Source organism: Hyperolius riggenbachi, chromosome 11, assembly GCF_040937935.1.
Source record: "Hyperolius riggenbachi isolate aHypRig1 chromosome 11, aHypRig1.pri, whole genome shotgun sequence".
NCBI lineage: Eukaryota > Metazoa > Chordata > Amphibia > Anura > Hyperoliidae > Hyperolius > Hyperolius riggenbachi.
In genome coordinates this window covers 168,741,487-168,756,734 of record NC_090656.1, presented here as the reverse complement: position 1 = coordinate 168,756,734, position 15,248 = coordinate 168,741,487, and the positions used below count along the sequence as shown (strand labels likewise).

Genomic DNA, 15,248 nt, shown 5'->3' with positions numbered 1-15,248 from the left:
ACATAATTAATGGGAAATTGGGTATCCTGAATAACATATTACATTCTATATGTTGTTGTGGTGCCTCTTTAAATCTGAGTAGATCCCTAGGTCATGCAGGTGTAAACACCCACCCCCAGTAATAATGTCTTGAAGGCTCTGTTATTGTAATGCAAGTCCTGAGCCGGCTTCGGGCGCACAGCTCCACTCCCGTTATTTTCTGAAGCTGCTATCATTAAAGAGGAACTGTCGCGAAAATCGTAAAATTTGAAACATCCAAATAAGCAGTACGTTTCTTCCTGAGTAAAATGAGCTATAAATGACTTCTCTCCTAGGTTGCTGGCACTTACAGTAAGTTTACCGACAGGTTTTGAGCTAGTCCATCTCTCCATAGGGGATTTCCAACATGGATTTACTTCTTTATAAAGACACTCCATGAAAAAGATTTATACAAAGATGCTGACCAGCCTCCCTGCTCACAGCACACTTTTTTGGCAATTGGATGGAGCAACTGCCATTCACTAAGTATATTTTGAAAATATAGAAATCCCTGTGAACCCTCCATGAGGAGATGGGCTAGTCCAAAACCTGTCGGTTTTGTCAGATTTCTACTACCTACTGTAAGTGACAGCAACATAGGAGAAAATTAATTTATGGCTCATTTTACTCTGGAAAAAACGTACTCTGTAATTGTATAGGTTTACATATACTTTACATTTTAAGATTTTCGCAACAGAGGTCCTTTAAGAAAAAATTCCTGCCCATCTTAAAGAGGTTTTATACAAAACCAACAGACAAAAAAAAAATCATCATGTCAGGAAAGACACAAAGTACCATAAACGCTCCAGAGTCACTCTACTCCATTCTAAATTAAAGGAAATCTGAAGGGAGAGGGCTATGGGGGCTGCCATATTTATTTCCTTATAAAGCGGATCTGAACTCAGAACTACCTCTCTGCTCTAAAAGATACGCATAATAAGCTTTAAAGAAAAAAAAAATCTATGTTAGGCCCAGTGCACACCAAAACCCGCTAGCAGATCCGCAAAATGCTAGCAGATTTTGAAACGCTTTTTCTTATTTTTCTGTAGCGTTTCAGCTAGCGTTTTGCGGATCGCTGCAGCGGATTTCAGTATAGTACATTTCATATATTGTTACAGTAAAGCTGTTACTGAACAGCTTCTGTAACAAAAACGCCGGCAAAACCGCTCTGAACAGGCGTTTTTCAGAGCGGTTTGCGTTTTTCCTATACTTAACATTGAGGCAGAAACGCATCCGAAATCCAAAAAATGCCTCACGCCGGCATTTTTCGTTTCTGCAAAACTCCTCCCGCTCTGGTGTGCACCACCCCATTGAGATGCATTGACCAAGCGGATCCGCAGCCGCAAGCGGCTGCAGAAACGCTGAAAAAGCCGCTCGGTGTGCACCAGCCCTTACAGTTGATACAAATCCTGCAATAAATCTGCAGTGTGTCTACTTCCTGCTTTCATGAAAGCAGACATACTGTTAACATCCTGTGTTTTCAAAACAGCCTCTCTGCAGTGGCAGTCAGCAGCCACAGCTGAGGGATCAAATTATAACTTCTGATTAGTCACAGATAAGGGAGAATTAGACAGGCTAAACTCTAAGGCTGGTTTCACAGTGGGACGTTACAGGCGCACGTTAGAGCAGCCTGTAACGCACCCCACCGCACAGCAATGAAAAATCAATGGGCTGTTCACAGTGCCCACGTTGCGTTACATTGTAACGCTGCGCCATAAGACAACGTACTGCATGCAGTACTTTACACGCAGCAGAGCCGCGTTACACTGCTTGCACATGCACAGTAAAGTTGGGGAGGAGCGGAGAGCGGCCGGGCACATGGCTAATTAATATTCACTGCACTCAGTGACGTGCAGTGTTTACTTCCTGGAGCGGCCGCTCTGTGCGGTGATTGGCCGGGCGGGACCACGTGATGCCGCATGCGTCCAAGAGTGCGCATCACGGCATCACGGACGCCAGAGTGAGCTGCACAACGCGGCTCACTCTGACGTCCACATCAGAGAGCACCAGGTGTTGCATTAGGGGCACGTTATGCGACCTTAACGTCCCCTAAAACGCAACGTCCTGGTGTGAAACCAGCCTAAATACATAGAGGGTGCATTTCTCTCTATTTTCCTTCTGCCATGTGCAAGAGTTCAGGTCCACTTTAACCATTTCAGCCCGCTGGGATTTTTCACCTTATGCATCAGAGCAATTTTCACCTCCCATTCATTCGCTAATAAACTTTATCACTACTTATCACAATTTATTGATCTACATCTTGTGTTTTCCACCACTAATTAGGCTTTCTTTGGGTGGTGCATTTTGTGCCAATATTTTATTTGGAAATAAAGGTGCATTTTTTCCGTTTAGCATCCATCACTATTTACAAGCTTATAATTTAAAAAATGTTCGTAGTATACCCCCTTCAAATGCATATTTAAAAAAGTTCAAACCCTAAGGTAACTATTTATGTTTTTTTTTTGTTTTGTTTTTTTAAATTGTAATTTTTTTTTCCATTTAAATATTTTATTTGGGTAATATTTTGGTGTGGGAAATAAACAGTTAATTTTTAATGTTATTATATGTGTAAATTGTAATGTAAAATATATGTAGATGTAGTTTTACTATTTGGCCACAAGATGGCCACCTTGATTTTTTTTTCTCCTTGTGCTTCTCGCTAAGCGGAAGCACAAGGATGACGCGGAAGATTTTACGTGCAGAAAGACTGAAGCCTCTTGTAAGAGCGCTTCGGTTTTTCTGCTGGGGACACGGATCGGTGGTCGGGAACCATGTTCCAGTTCACTAATCCCAGGGCTACCGGGGGACAGCACAGGGGCACGCCCGCGATCACGCAAGGGAGCGTGCCGAAGCACGGCACCGCAGCAGAGCAGCCACCCGGACGTGAGCTTCACGTCTGGGCGGCAGAAATGGTTCAACAGTAGTTGCCTGACAGTCTTGCTGATCTTTCTTGTTCAGTAGGGTCTAAATAACACACCTGAAAAAACGTGGTGACTCCAGTCAGACTTCAGTCTCACTGGAGCTAGGGTTGGGCGAACATCTAGATGTTCGGGTTCGGGCCGAACAGGCCGAACATGGCCGCGATGTTCGGGTGTTCGAGCCGAACTCCGAACATAATGGAAGTCAATGGGGACCCGAACTTTTGTGCTTTGTAAAGCCTCCTTACATGCTACATACCCCAAACTTACAGGGTATGTGCACCTTGGGATTGGGTACAAGAGGAAAAAAAATTTAGCAAAAAGAGCTTATAGTTTTTGAGAAAATCGATTTTAAAGTTTCAAAGGGAAAACTGTCTTTTAAATGCGGGAAATGTCTGTTTTCTTTGCACAGGTAACATGCTTTTTGTCGACATGCAGTCATAAATGTAATACATATAAGAGGTTCCAGGAAAAGGGACCGGTAACGCTAACCCAGCAGCAGCACACGTGATGGAACAGGAGGAGGGTGGCGCAGGAGGAGAAGGCCACGCTTTGAGACACAACAACCCAGGCCTTGCATGAGGACAAGAAGCGTGCGGATAGCAATTTGCGTTTTGTCGCCATGCAGTCATAAATTTAATACAGATAAGAGGTTCAATAAACAGGGACCGGAAACGCTAACCCATCACAGATGTTCATTGTTCATGTTACTTGGTTGGGGTCCGGGAGTGTTGCGTAGTCGTTTCCAATCCAGGATTGATTCATTTTAATTTGAGTCAGACGGTCTGGGCCTACTATTTACCGTTCCAAAATCTCACACCATTTCAAAGGGCAATGGCTCAGCAGTGGCAAAACTCACTAGTCATGATCCCCCTAAGGGTCCCTACAATGCTAGAAAATTTGGTACTGCTGAGCCATTGCCCTTTGAAAAGATGTGAGATTTTGGAAAGTGAAATAGGGAGGCAATGAAAGTCTATGGGGGATTTTACCAATTTTGGACCCCTGTAACTCTGGTTTGCAGAGATGTAGGGACCCCATCTTTGGAATCCAAGTCTAACAATATGTCTTCTACCTGCATGAGACATTTCGTGAAATTCAGACGTTGCTAACGGCCATAGCTGAGATTTATGTACGTCACCATCACTACCATTGAAATAGCCCAAATAAACAGGTTTTTGTGACCCTAGGCTATGACCTCTTCGGCCTAGGACTGCATTGAACGCGACCCACGCATTGTGTGCATTCTGGACAACACCAATTACTGGGTTTATACCCTTCTGGATCCACGGTACAAACACAATGTTCCAAAACTGCTTGAAGAAAGAGTCCGACAGGTCAAAATGGAAGAATACCAGCAGGCCCTTGTGGAGACTTTAAAGAGGAGATTGACATCCTCCCCCTCCTCTAGCCAGTTGTTCGCCGACAGACTGACTTCCGCAAACCCAGGACGACCAGGAGGGCAGCAAACAACACAAGCCGCAGCTAGTGCCCAAAAGGGAATGGTATCGGCAGTGTCCTTGGAGTGGGAAAATTTTCTGACACCCATGCAGCAGCACACAGAACAGCAAGCGTGCAGATCCACCTCCAACACCGATCGCCTGGAGAAGATGGTCAAGGACTACATGTCAGATGGCATAGCTGTGTTGAACAATCCATCTGCACCCTTCAACTATTGGGTATCGAAGCTAGACACCTGGCACAAACTGGCAATGTACGTAATAGAGGTGCTGGCTTGCCCGGCAGCCAGCGTTATGTCGGAACGCTGTTTCAGTGCTGCCGGAGGCATTGTCACAGATCGGCGTATCCGCCTCTCCACAGAAAATGCAGACCGTCTGACTCAAATTAAAATGAATCAATCCTGGATTGGAAATGACTACGCAACACTCCCGGACCCCAACCAAGTAACATGAACAATGAACATCTGTGATGGGTTAGCGTTTCCGGTCCCTGTTTATTGAACCTCTTATCTGTATTAAATTTATGACTGCATGGCGACAAAACGCAAATTGCTATCCGCACGCTTCTTGTCCTCATGCAAGGCCTGGGTTGTTGTGTCTCAAAGCGTGGCCTTCTCCTCCTGCGCCACCCTCCTCCTGTTCCATCACGTGTGCTGCTGCTGGGTTAGCGTTACCGGTCCCTTTTCCTGGAACCTCTTATATGTATTACATTTATGACTGCATGCCGACAAAAAGCATGTTACCTGTGCAAAGAAAACAGACATTTCCCGCATTTAAAAGACAGTTTTCCCTTTGAAACTTTAAAATCGATTTTCTCAAAAACTATAAGCTCTTTTTGCTAATTTTTTTTTCCTCTTGTACCCACTCCCAAGGTGCATATACCCTGTAAATTTGGGGTATGTAGCATATAAGGAGGCTTTACAAAGCACGAAAGTTCGGGTCCCCGTTGACTTCCATTATGTTCGGAGTTCGGCTCGAACACCCGAACATCGCGGCCATGTTCGGCCCGAACATCTAGATGTTCGCCCAACACTACACGTGACCCGTTCGGCCAATCACAGCGCTAGCCGAACGTTCGGGTAACGTTCGGCCATGCGCTCTTAGTTCGGCCATATGGCCGAACAGTTTGGCCGAACACCATCAGGTGTTCGGCCGAACATCACCCGAACAGGGTGATGTTCTGCAGAACCCGAACAGTGGCGAACACTGTTCGCCCAACACTAACTGGAGCTCATCTGATCTGCATGTTTGTTCATTGTTAAAAAGGTAATAAATTTGGCAGCCTTCATACTCCTCAGAATAATAAATAAAGAAGCCTCCTTATCCACACGGTGGTGTAGTGGTTAGCTCTCTCGCCTTGCAGCGCTGGGTCCCTGGTTTGAATCCCAGCCAGGTCAAAATCTGCAAGGAGTTTGTATGTTCTCCCTGTGTCTGTGTGGGTTTCCTCTGGGTACTCTGATTTCCTCCCACATCCCAAAAACATACAGATAAGTTAATTGACTTCCCCCTAAATTGGCCCTAGACTACGATACATACACGACACAACACAACACATACATAGATAAAGGACTATGGTAGAGATTAGATTGTGAGCCCCTCTGAGGGACAGTTAAGTGAAAAAACAATATACTTTGTACAGCGCTGTGGAAGATGTCGGTGCTATATAAATACTAAATAATAATAATAATAATATCCCAATTGATCAAATATTAAACAGTTTATAAAAAATATCATACATTTAGTCTCAGGTTAAAAATAAATGTATTTCGTCCTAAACTTGCAATCCTACATCTCATTGGTGGTGCTTTACCTAAATAAGACAAATGTACAGTATCTACTCAGATTTAAAGAGGCACCACAACAACATATAGAATGTAATGTGTTATTCAGGATACCCAATTTCACATTAATTATTATGTTTTCAGCATCCAAAACACGTCCTATATCTACAGTATATTGTTGTATATTGGTTTGGTATGTTATCTTACCTGCTCAGTAATGTTTAGCCTAGGATATGATGTCACGAACCCTTCTCCCAGTGCTCTCTGGGAGATCAGGTGCTATTTCTGCTCACTTTGGAACAATTTGCAGGACAAACGTACAAAATCAGTGAGGGGTCAAATAATTATTTCCTCCACTGTATCATCTCCCATATACTTATTGCTACAAAATTGGCAATAGCCTCCTTTTGGAATTGCACTGATACACCCTCCCTTTATTCAGTTGACTTTCATTTACATGTGGGAAAGTGCCTGGCTGCCAAAAATGACAAGGCTCTTCATTTTCTTCAAAATGCTCACAACTGGACCCAAATCTACCCCCAGACAAGTTTGTTTCATTGAATATACTGTAATATCAATGTTGACATCCCATTTTAATCCCATTTATAGCATTTGTCTGGTTAAGCGATTTTAAGCTCTCTTTTTTGATATTCAGTGCTTATTTGAATGTCCGATGTTCCAAGATTATAATCAATGTTATAATATGCATGGCTATTTTATTGCACTCCTTTTTTGTGACCTGGCCTAGCTGCCGTATGCTTTGCCTGTTTTTCTGTGTTATGGGAACATTCTAATAAAAACCTTATTGGAGTATAATGAAATAATTGAAATAACTAAATAAATGTGCCTTTAATACACAGTCCATATATGTTACTAAGCACTGTATCATATGCAATGAAGCATTGATCACATAGTAATACATCAGCTCCAGTGCCTGACACATTTCACAGCCTCGCAGTTGCTTCCTCAGGGGCCAATAAGAAGCCATTTTAATTGTGCACGTTTTTGATATCTGCAATAATGGAATATCTGAGCAATCTTATAACATATCTTGCACTGGACAATATGATTGTTGAATGTGCAGCATTAATGTACTCTTCAGGGCTCTGGAGTCAGTACAGAAATTATCCGACTCCAACTACTCAGTTTATGAAACCTCCGACTCCATGTACCCAAGATTGCTCTGACTCCTCAACTCAGACTCCACAGCCCTTGCAGGGCTATGGAGTAGGTACAAAAATCATCCAACTCCTCAGTTTAGGAAACCACAGACTGACTCAAGATACCAAAAAAATTGCTCCGACTCAACAGCCCTGGTACTCTTCAATTATTCCAATAATCATATACTTGTAAAAAAAAAAAAAAAAAAAAAAAAAAAAAGTCAAATGCTAACAGGGATGAGCAGAAACTACGCCAGTGCGAATTTACGCAACGTAGTTCGCATCTACGCATCGTAGTTCATAGGCGAAGTTTCAAACCTACGCTTACGAATTTACGCGTAGCGAAGTACCGCTACGCGTAGCTTACGCCCACTATGCGTAGTTACCATGTGTATTGCGTAGTGAACTACGAATGCGTTACTCGCGTCTAATTTTCCGCATGCGATTGTATGCATACAAATTTACGCATTGGAAAGGGGAATGTACGCATAGAAGGGTTCCCAGTACATGCATTTATAAGGAAATTAATGCGTACAATTTTCTGCATACGGGCATAGGTATCTGCATACACTACGCTTCGCACTACACGTAATTGCGTATTTTAATGCGTATTCTACGTAGTTTGGTGAAGCGTAATTGCGTAAAACTACGCGTATTTCCAGCGTAGCGAAGTTGGCTGACTACGACCATCCCTGAATGCTAGCACTGATAGATCTCACTTATTCCCACCACCCATTGCTTAGTGCTTCATCAACCATGTGCCATGTGCAGGATGTTTATTATTTTCTGAGAGACAAAAGTTGCAATGGAGACAACAAAATGTTGAGCAGCTGAAATCCTGTATTATGCGAAAATATAACTGCACTTTCAAAGCAACAGCAATCCTCAGTTAACAAGCATTTACAAAGTGCTGTTAAAAGAGGAGTTGATTCAGCAAGCTTTTTTCTTATAAAGAGAACCAAGGCAGCAAGAAATAACAACAACAACAACAAAAATACAGTAGTTACCTAAGAAGTGAGAAGACTCTGGAGACCACTGCTGCTGCCTGGGACTCTCTTTATGATGGCGATCACATTACTCTTCATGCATGAGTGTGGCCGTACTCCACCGGCGCAAGTACTGCCATGCCTGCGCAGTAGCAACAGAGCCTTCGAGTTACTGTGCAGGTACCGCCATACTTGCGCAGGTGCAGTTTGGCCGTGCATAAAGAGGAGCATGGCCACGAAAACATACCTGGTAAGCTTTTCTCTATATCCTGGGGGTCCGCGTGTGGCAACAGTGGGGGCCAGGAGGATGTCAGAAACCTGTGGAGGATCTAGAGGCTTTCCTTTCCTAAGGTAAGTATCTATTTTTTTTATTTGCTTTGGATACACTTCAAATGTGTTGCTGGCATCAAATTTACATTGAGCATATATTTCTAATTTTCAACATTTACTACATTGTCCGTATACTATTTTCAAATAAATCTAGGGTTACCATGATTTGCATTATTGCATAAAGACATTTTGTTTTTATTTGCATTTAACATTTTTTAGAAAAGGGGTTGCAGAAATCCCTTGACAATGGAGTATATTCACTATATCCCGGTGAACTTTATCTGTGCAAAGAGCAAATGTAAAATTCACTGTTATACAAGACACATAGGTATTGCATATGTATCTAGAGAGCAGGCCAGGGACGTCACTTGTTCCAGCCAAGTTAAAGCAAAACTCCAGCTACCAACTATAGTCTGACCTGTCTGTCATATGACTACAAAATCCACAAAAACGTATAATTAACTGTCTATTATGGAATCACAATGGCATCTGAATACGGTAGTTTGCTTTGCAACCTTAACGTGATTTGTGTGAAATGTTTACCAAAGATATAATAAAGCACTTTGGCTATCATTCATAAAGCATTCCCGCATGCGGAAATGCTGAAAACAGCTTACTTTACCAACCACTTAGCAAAATGTGTATTCATAAATCTTAAAGGAAAGGTTCAGGGAGGGTGGGTAAAAAATAAAAATCAATTTCCACTTACCTGGGGCTTCCTCCAGCCCGTGGCAGGCAGGAGGTGCCCTCGCCGCCGCTCCGCAGGCTCCCGGTGGTCTCCGGTGGCCGACCCGACCTGGCCAGGCCGGCTGCCAGGTCGGGCTCTTCTGCGCTCCAAGGCCCGGAACTTCTACGTCCCACGCCATCGGACGTCCTCCGGGCTCTACTGCGCATGCGCAGTAGTTCTGCGCCTGCGCAGTAGAGCCCGGAGGACGTCCGATGACGTCAGAGCGCCGGCGTGGGACGCAGAAGTTCCGGGCCTTGGAGCGCAGAAGAGCCCGACCTGGCAGCCGGCCTGGCCAAGTCGGGTCGGCCACCGGAGACCACCGGGAGCCTGCGGAGCGGCGGCGAGGGCACCTCCTGCCTGCCACGGGCTGGAGGAACCCCCAGGTAAGTGGAAATTGATTTTTATTTTTTACCCACCCTCCCTGAACCTTCCCTTTAAAAAAATGTAACAAGATGTCAATTCATAAAGATTAACGCAAGCGGTATGCGGACGGGGAATACCCCTCCCTTGGAAGTAGCGATAAGCACGCGGAATACATTTAAGTGAATGGAGACAGACCTCCCAAGCAGCAGCAAAGAGAGCAGCGCACGGAGGGACTCAGGCAGCTTTTCTGTTTCCGCAAGCCTACCGCCAGCCTTTTTCGGGAAATCACCGCACTTGTATCGCAACTGGCAACATTTTTATGAATGACCACCCAGAAGTCTAAAATACGAAAGCGGTATTTTCCCGCACGGATTTGTGTTACCGACCACACTTTTATGAATGATAGCCTTTGGCTCAAAAGACAACTGAAGAGAGAAGTATATGGAGGCTGTCATATCTATTTCCTTTTAAACGATGCCAGTTGTCTGGCAGCCCTGCTGATCTGTTTTGCTGCAGTAGTGTCTGAATCACACCAGAAACAACTAGCATGCAGCTAATTTTGCCATTGACAATAATGTCAAAAACACCTGTTCTGCCTATGCTTGTTCAGGGTCTATGGCTTATTATTAGAGGCAGAGAATTAGCAAGATAACCAGGCAACTGGTAATGTTTAAGGCCTCTTTCACAGTGCGACATTAAAGTTGCACGTTAGAAAATTTTATAATGCAGACTAACGCACAGCAATACAAAGTCTGTGCGACATTCACAATGCACACGTTGCGTTGTGTGTAACGTGTAGCAATATTTAGAAAGTGCTGCATGCTGTGCGTTTAGCAATACATTTGCTGCGCTATGTGTGTTGCACATAACAAAAAGCATCAGTAAGGTTATTTGATTTTTTTAAAATGTAACGCATGCGCCGTTTTCGTTCCATCAGTATGCGATGAAAACGGCGCACCGAGAGACACATAACGCAGTGCAAAATAAAGTCCAATTTCATAACCTATATGCGCTGCGTTAGGAGCAAGTTGTGCGACTTTAACGTTGCATCAAACGCAACGTCCCACTGTGAAAGAGGCCTAAATGGAAATTAATATGTCAGCCCAGAGTAGTTCACCATAGCAACCAATAAGGTTTCATGTTATGACTAGGAACATGAGAGCAATTAACAATTTTTCTTCTGGTTGCTATGAGTAAAAGCAGCATTTTCCCAGGTTTCAGAAATTAGCTCCACAAATAAACTGAATAGAATAACCAGTGAAAGGTAAATGCACTAATATGCTAAAATAATATGCCTTAAAATGTCACTTACCCAGCAGGCAAAATACAGATAAAAATCCTATCAGAAAGCTGATATGAAGGCATATGAAGTGAATGTCCCTGTTCTTGCCATAATACATTCAGATGTAACATGCAGGGTGTAGCTCCTGATGTTTCCGTTCTTGTGCTAAGACCTTGCCCTTTCCAAGTTACTTAGTGATCAGGTCACAGGAAAATTGAGTTGAGGAGCATTTCTTAGGTTTGAGGTTTCCTCCCTCACTTGTTACAAAGCACCGGCCCGCGGGTTATTATGATTACACAGCCCTGAAGCTCCACAGTGTGTTAGCAGAGGAGCCGCCCCTGACAGAGAAACCATAGGAAGGACATGTGAGTGGGAGGTGTGTGCAAACACTGGAGTTTTACACGTTTTGAGTGTATAGATAACAGATAACACGCGCGCACACACACGTTATGCTGTATGTATTTATAGACTGAAAATAATGAGCTGACTGTCTCCATTCAACAGGAAAAAGAATTTTAAAGAGACGCCCTATTTTTATATTGTAAGCTTTATGGGCAGTATGCTCTTTTCTAGTGTCAGAGACAGTTTACTGGGTACCATAGAGTAACCAAGCAGCTCAGGGTGGTACCATAGAGATGCATAATCAGGATATTATGTAGTAGACCAAAAACTACCTAAGTACTCCACAGTTCGCGCTGTGATGTACATTGTTTCCATTACAGTGTACCTGTGAGGAAAAAAATTGCAAAAGATAAATACCTCAGTAGAAGGAAGCCTCCCCCATCCTTCTTCACCCAGCGCTGGGACCCTCTGAACATATTCAACAAGAGCTTGCCAAATATACTCACACAGCCACGCTTCCGTCCGTGTACGAGCATGACCGCACTACGCAGGCACAATGGCCTCAATTCACTAAGCTTTATCAAACACTTTATTGAACGTTTGATAATTTACCTCATGCGTAAAATCTCATTTTAAATTCACTAAGGTGTTATATACTTATTGAATGGTTTATCGATAAAACGTTCAATAAACCTGTAACACCTTAGTGAATTAAAAATTAGATTTTACCCATGAGGTCAATTATCAAACGTTTGATAAAGCTTAGTGAATTGAGGCCAATGATAGCGGTGTTCCGTAGCATAAAGCCGCTGATGCACAACTTTTTTCTCTGCGCATGAGTGGCTCCATGCTACTGTGCAGGTGTGCCCATCGCAGTGTGGCAACACTCGTACATCGATAGGAAGAAGGCCATGAAGAAGAAGGGCAAGCAAATTTCCGGGCTGTTATAAATGATTGTTCCTTTTTAAACTGCTGTCAGCTTAAAGAGAACCCGAGGTGTGTTTAAAGAATGTTATCTGCATACAGAGGCTGGATCTGCCTATACAGCCCAGCCTCTGTTGCTATCCAAAACCTCCCTAAGGTCCCCCTGCACTCTGCAATCCCTCATAAATCATAGCCTCGTTGTGCAGGCTGTGTTTACATCTGTAGTGTCAGTCTCAGCTGCTCCCCCGCCTCCTGCATAGCTCCGGTCCCTGCCTCCGTCCCTTCCCTCCAATCAGCAGGGAGGGAAGGGATGCAGGCGGGGACTGGAGTTCTGCAGGAGGCGGGGAGAGCAGCAGACTGACACTATAGAGATAAACACAGCCAGCTCTAAAAGCTGTTTGTCAGCAGCGTGGCTGTGATTTATGAGGGATTGCAGAGTGCAGGGGGACCTTAGGGAGGTTTTGGATAGCAACAGAGGCTGGTCTGTATAGGCAGATCCAGCCTCTGTATGCAGATAATATTCTTCAAACCCACCTCGGGTTCTCTTTAAAGGGAACCTAAACTGAGAGGGATATGGATGTTTCGTTTTAAACAATACCAGTTGCCTGCCAGTCCGGCTGATCTCTTTACCTGCAGTAGAGGGTGAATCACAGATCTGAAACAAGCATGTAGCTAATCCAGTCTGACTTCAGTCAGAGCTCCTGCTCTGCATGTTTGTTCAGGGGCTGTGGCTGAAAGTATTAGGGCCCGTTTCCACTAGCACGAATTCGCATGCAGACAACGCATGCGGATTCGCATAGGCAATACAAGTGGATGGGACTGTTTCCACTTGTCAGTTTTCATTTGCGTTTTTATGTGCAGGATTTTTCTGCACGGTAGACCCTGCAGAATTCGCCTGCGTGTGGAATGCAGGCGAATCGCAGGCAATGTATTTAATAGGGAAATCGCATGCGTTTTTTGCATGCATTTTTTGCCGCGATTTCGCGTGCGATTTCGCATTGAAAGTAATGTAAATTGACACAGGCAGTGACATGGTTAAAATCGCATATACCCTGCCTATGCGAAATCGCGGCAAAAAACGCATGCGGAATCGCATCCGCATGCGATTTTGTCAGCGGTGATATGCGGCGATTCCGCACCGCACTAGTGGAAACGGGCCCTAAGAGACACAGGATCAGCAGGAGAGTCAGGCAACTGGTATTATTTTAAAAGGAAAAATCCATATCCTCCTCAGTTTAGGTTCCCTTTAACCACTTCACCCCTACGCGTACAAATTTCTCCATCCCTTTTTCCATCCTTTCACCACCAGGGACGGAGAAATCCATACTTTCTGCGCTCCCGCTCGCTCTAGCGCGCACTCTCGCTCGTAAACACCGCCGGCCGCTCGCCCGGAGATCAATGAACGGGAAAATTAATTCCCGTTCGTTGATCTAAGCCCCGCTGCTTCTCCGATAAGCAGCGCGAACATTGTGGAAAAAAAACAACAAAAAAAAAAAAAAAAAAAAAGTTACTGTGGCCATCTTGTGGCCAAATAGTAAAACTACACCCTAAAGCATTTTTCACATACAAATACATTAGTTTTACACAAAAAATTAACTCCTTACCTCCCACACCAATTTTTTTTTTGTAATTTAAAAAAAAAAAAAAAAATACAATAAAAATAAATACATAAATAGTTACCTTAGGGACTGAACTTTTTAAATATTTATGTCAAGAGGGTATAACACTGTTACTTTATAAACTATGGGCTTGTAATTAGGGATGGACGCAAAACTGAAAAAAAATGCACCTTTATTTCCAAATAAAATATTGGCGCCAAACATTGTGATAGGGACATAATTTAAACGGTTTTATAACCCGGGACAAATGGGCAAATAAATGTCATGGGTTTTAATTACAGTAGCATGCAAGTAATAAAAACTATAAAGACCAAAAACTGAAAAATAAAAAATGTTCCCACATTTTTTCCTATTTTCCCATTAAAACACATTTAGAATAAAATAATTCTTGGCATAATGTCCCACCTAAAGAAAGCCTAATTGGTGGCGAAAAAAACAACATATAGTTAATTTCATTATGATAAGTAATGATAAAGTTATAGACGATTGAATGGAAGGAGCGCTGAAAGGTGAAAATTGCTCTGATGGTCAAGGGGTAAAACCCCTCAGTTGGGAAGTGGTTAAAGCGGAACTGTAATTTCGCTGTAAACAGTTTCACTTACATGGGGCTTCCCCAAGCCCCCAGCAGCCGCCCTGTCCCGCGCCGGTCCTGCCAGAGCCTTTTCCCACCGTGGCTAAGCTTTGTTACTGCCGTTGACCACAACTGCGCCTGTGCGCCCCGGGCTACGCAAAGCTTTTTACGCGTTCCAGCCTGCAATAGTGTCCTGTGCTAATAGCAGGACACTATTGCAGGCTGGAAGGCGAAGAATGCTTCGCGTAGCCCGGATCGCGCAGTAGCCGTCGACTTACAAGTCAGCGGTAACGAAGCTTAACCACAGCGGGAGAACGGAGGCTCGGGCAGGACCGGCGCGGGACAGGATGGCTGCTGGGGGCTTGGGGAAGCCCCAGGTAAGTAAAACTGTTTGTTTACAGCGAAATTACAGTTCCGCTTTAAGGTACATGGTACAATTTTTCATTTTTTTTTTTTTTTTTTTATTAGATAAGTTAGTTCGATTATTCCAACATGTCTGATCAGATTTTTATAGAAAATAAACGGGATAATTGTTCGCTTATTTGATAAAAAAAAAAAAAAAAAAGGAAAAAAAACAAAACAAACAAAAAAATAAAACAGCGTTTTTACTGTACTATGTATGGGTACCATAAGATTTTTCAAAACTGACAGTTAACCGACTTTTTAGATGCATGCAAAACCAGACTGTCCAGAGGAAACCCACAAAAAAAAAAATGTAAGGGCCCGTTTCCACTATCGCGAATCCGCATGCGTTGCCCGCATGCGGATTC

At 43.6% G+C, this 15,248-nt stretch overlaps 1 protein-coding gene across 3 annotated transcripts in view; it reads right to left on the bottom strand.

The window, feature by feature from the left end:
* The window catches only part of ADCY7 (adenylate cyclase 7), a 257,372-nt gene that overhangs the window by 227,038 nt on the left and 15,086 nt on the right, over positions 1–15,248 (bottom strand). For 2 of the 3 annotated variants that reach the window (XM_068259628.1, XM_068259629.1), the window contains exon 3: positions 11,053–11,360. The exons of the other annotated variant lie outside the window; for it this stretch is intronic. The gene's annotated coding sequence lies outside the window, so the exon portion shown is untranslated. The remainder of the gene's footprint in view (positions 1–11,052; positions 11,361–15,248) is intronic. 3 annotated transcript variants of the gene reach the window in all.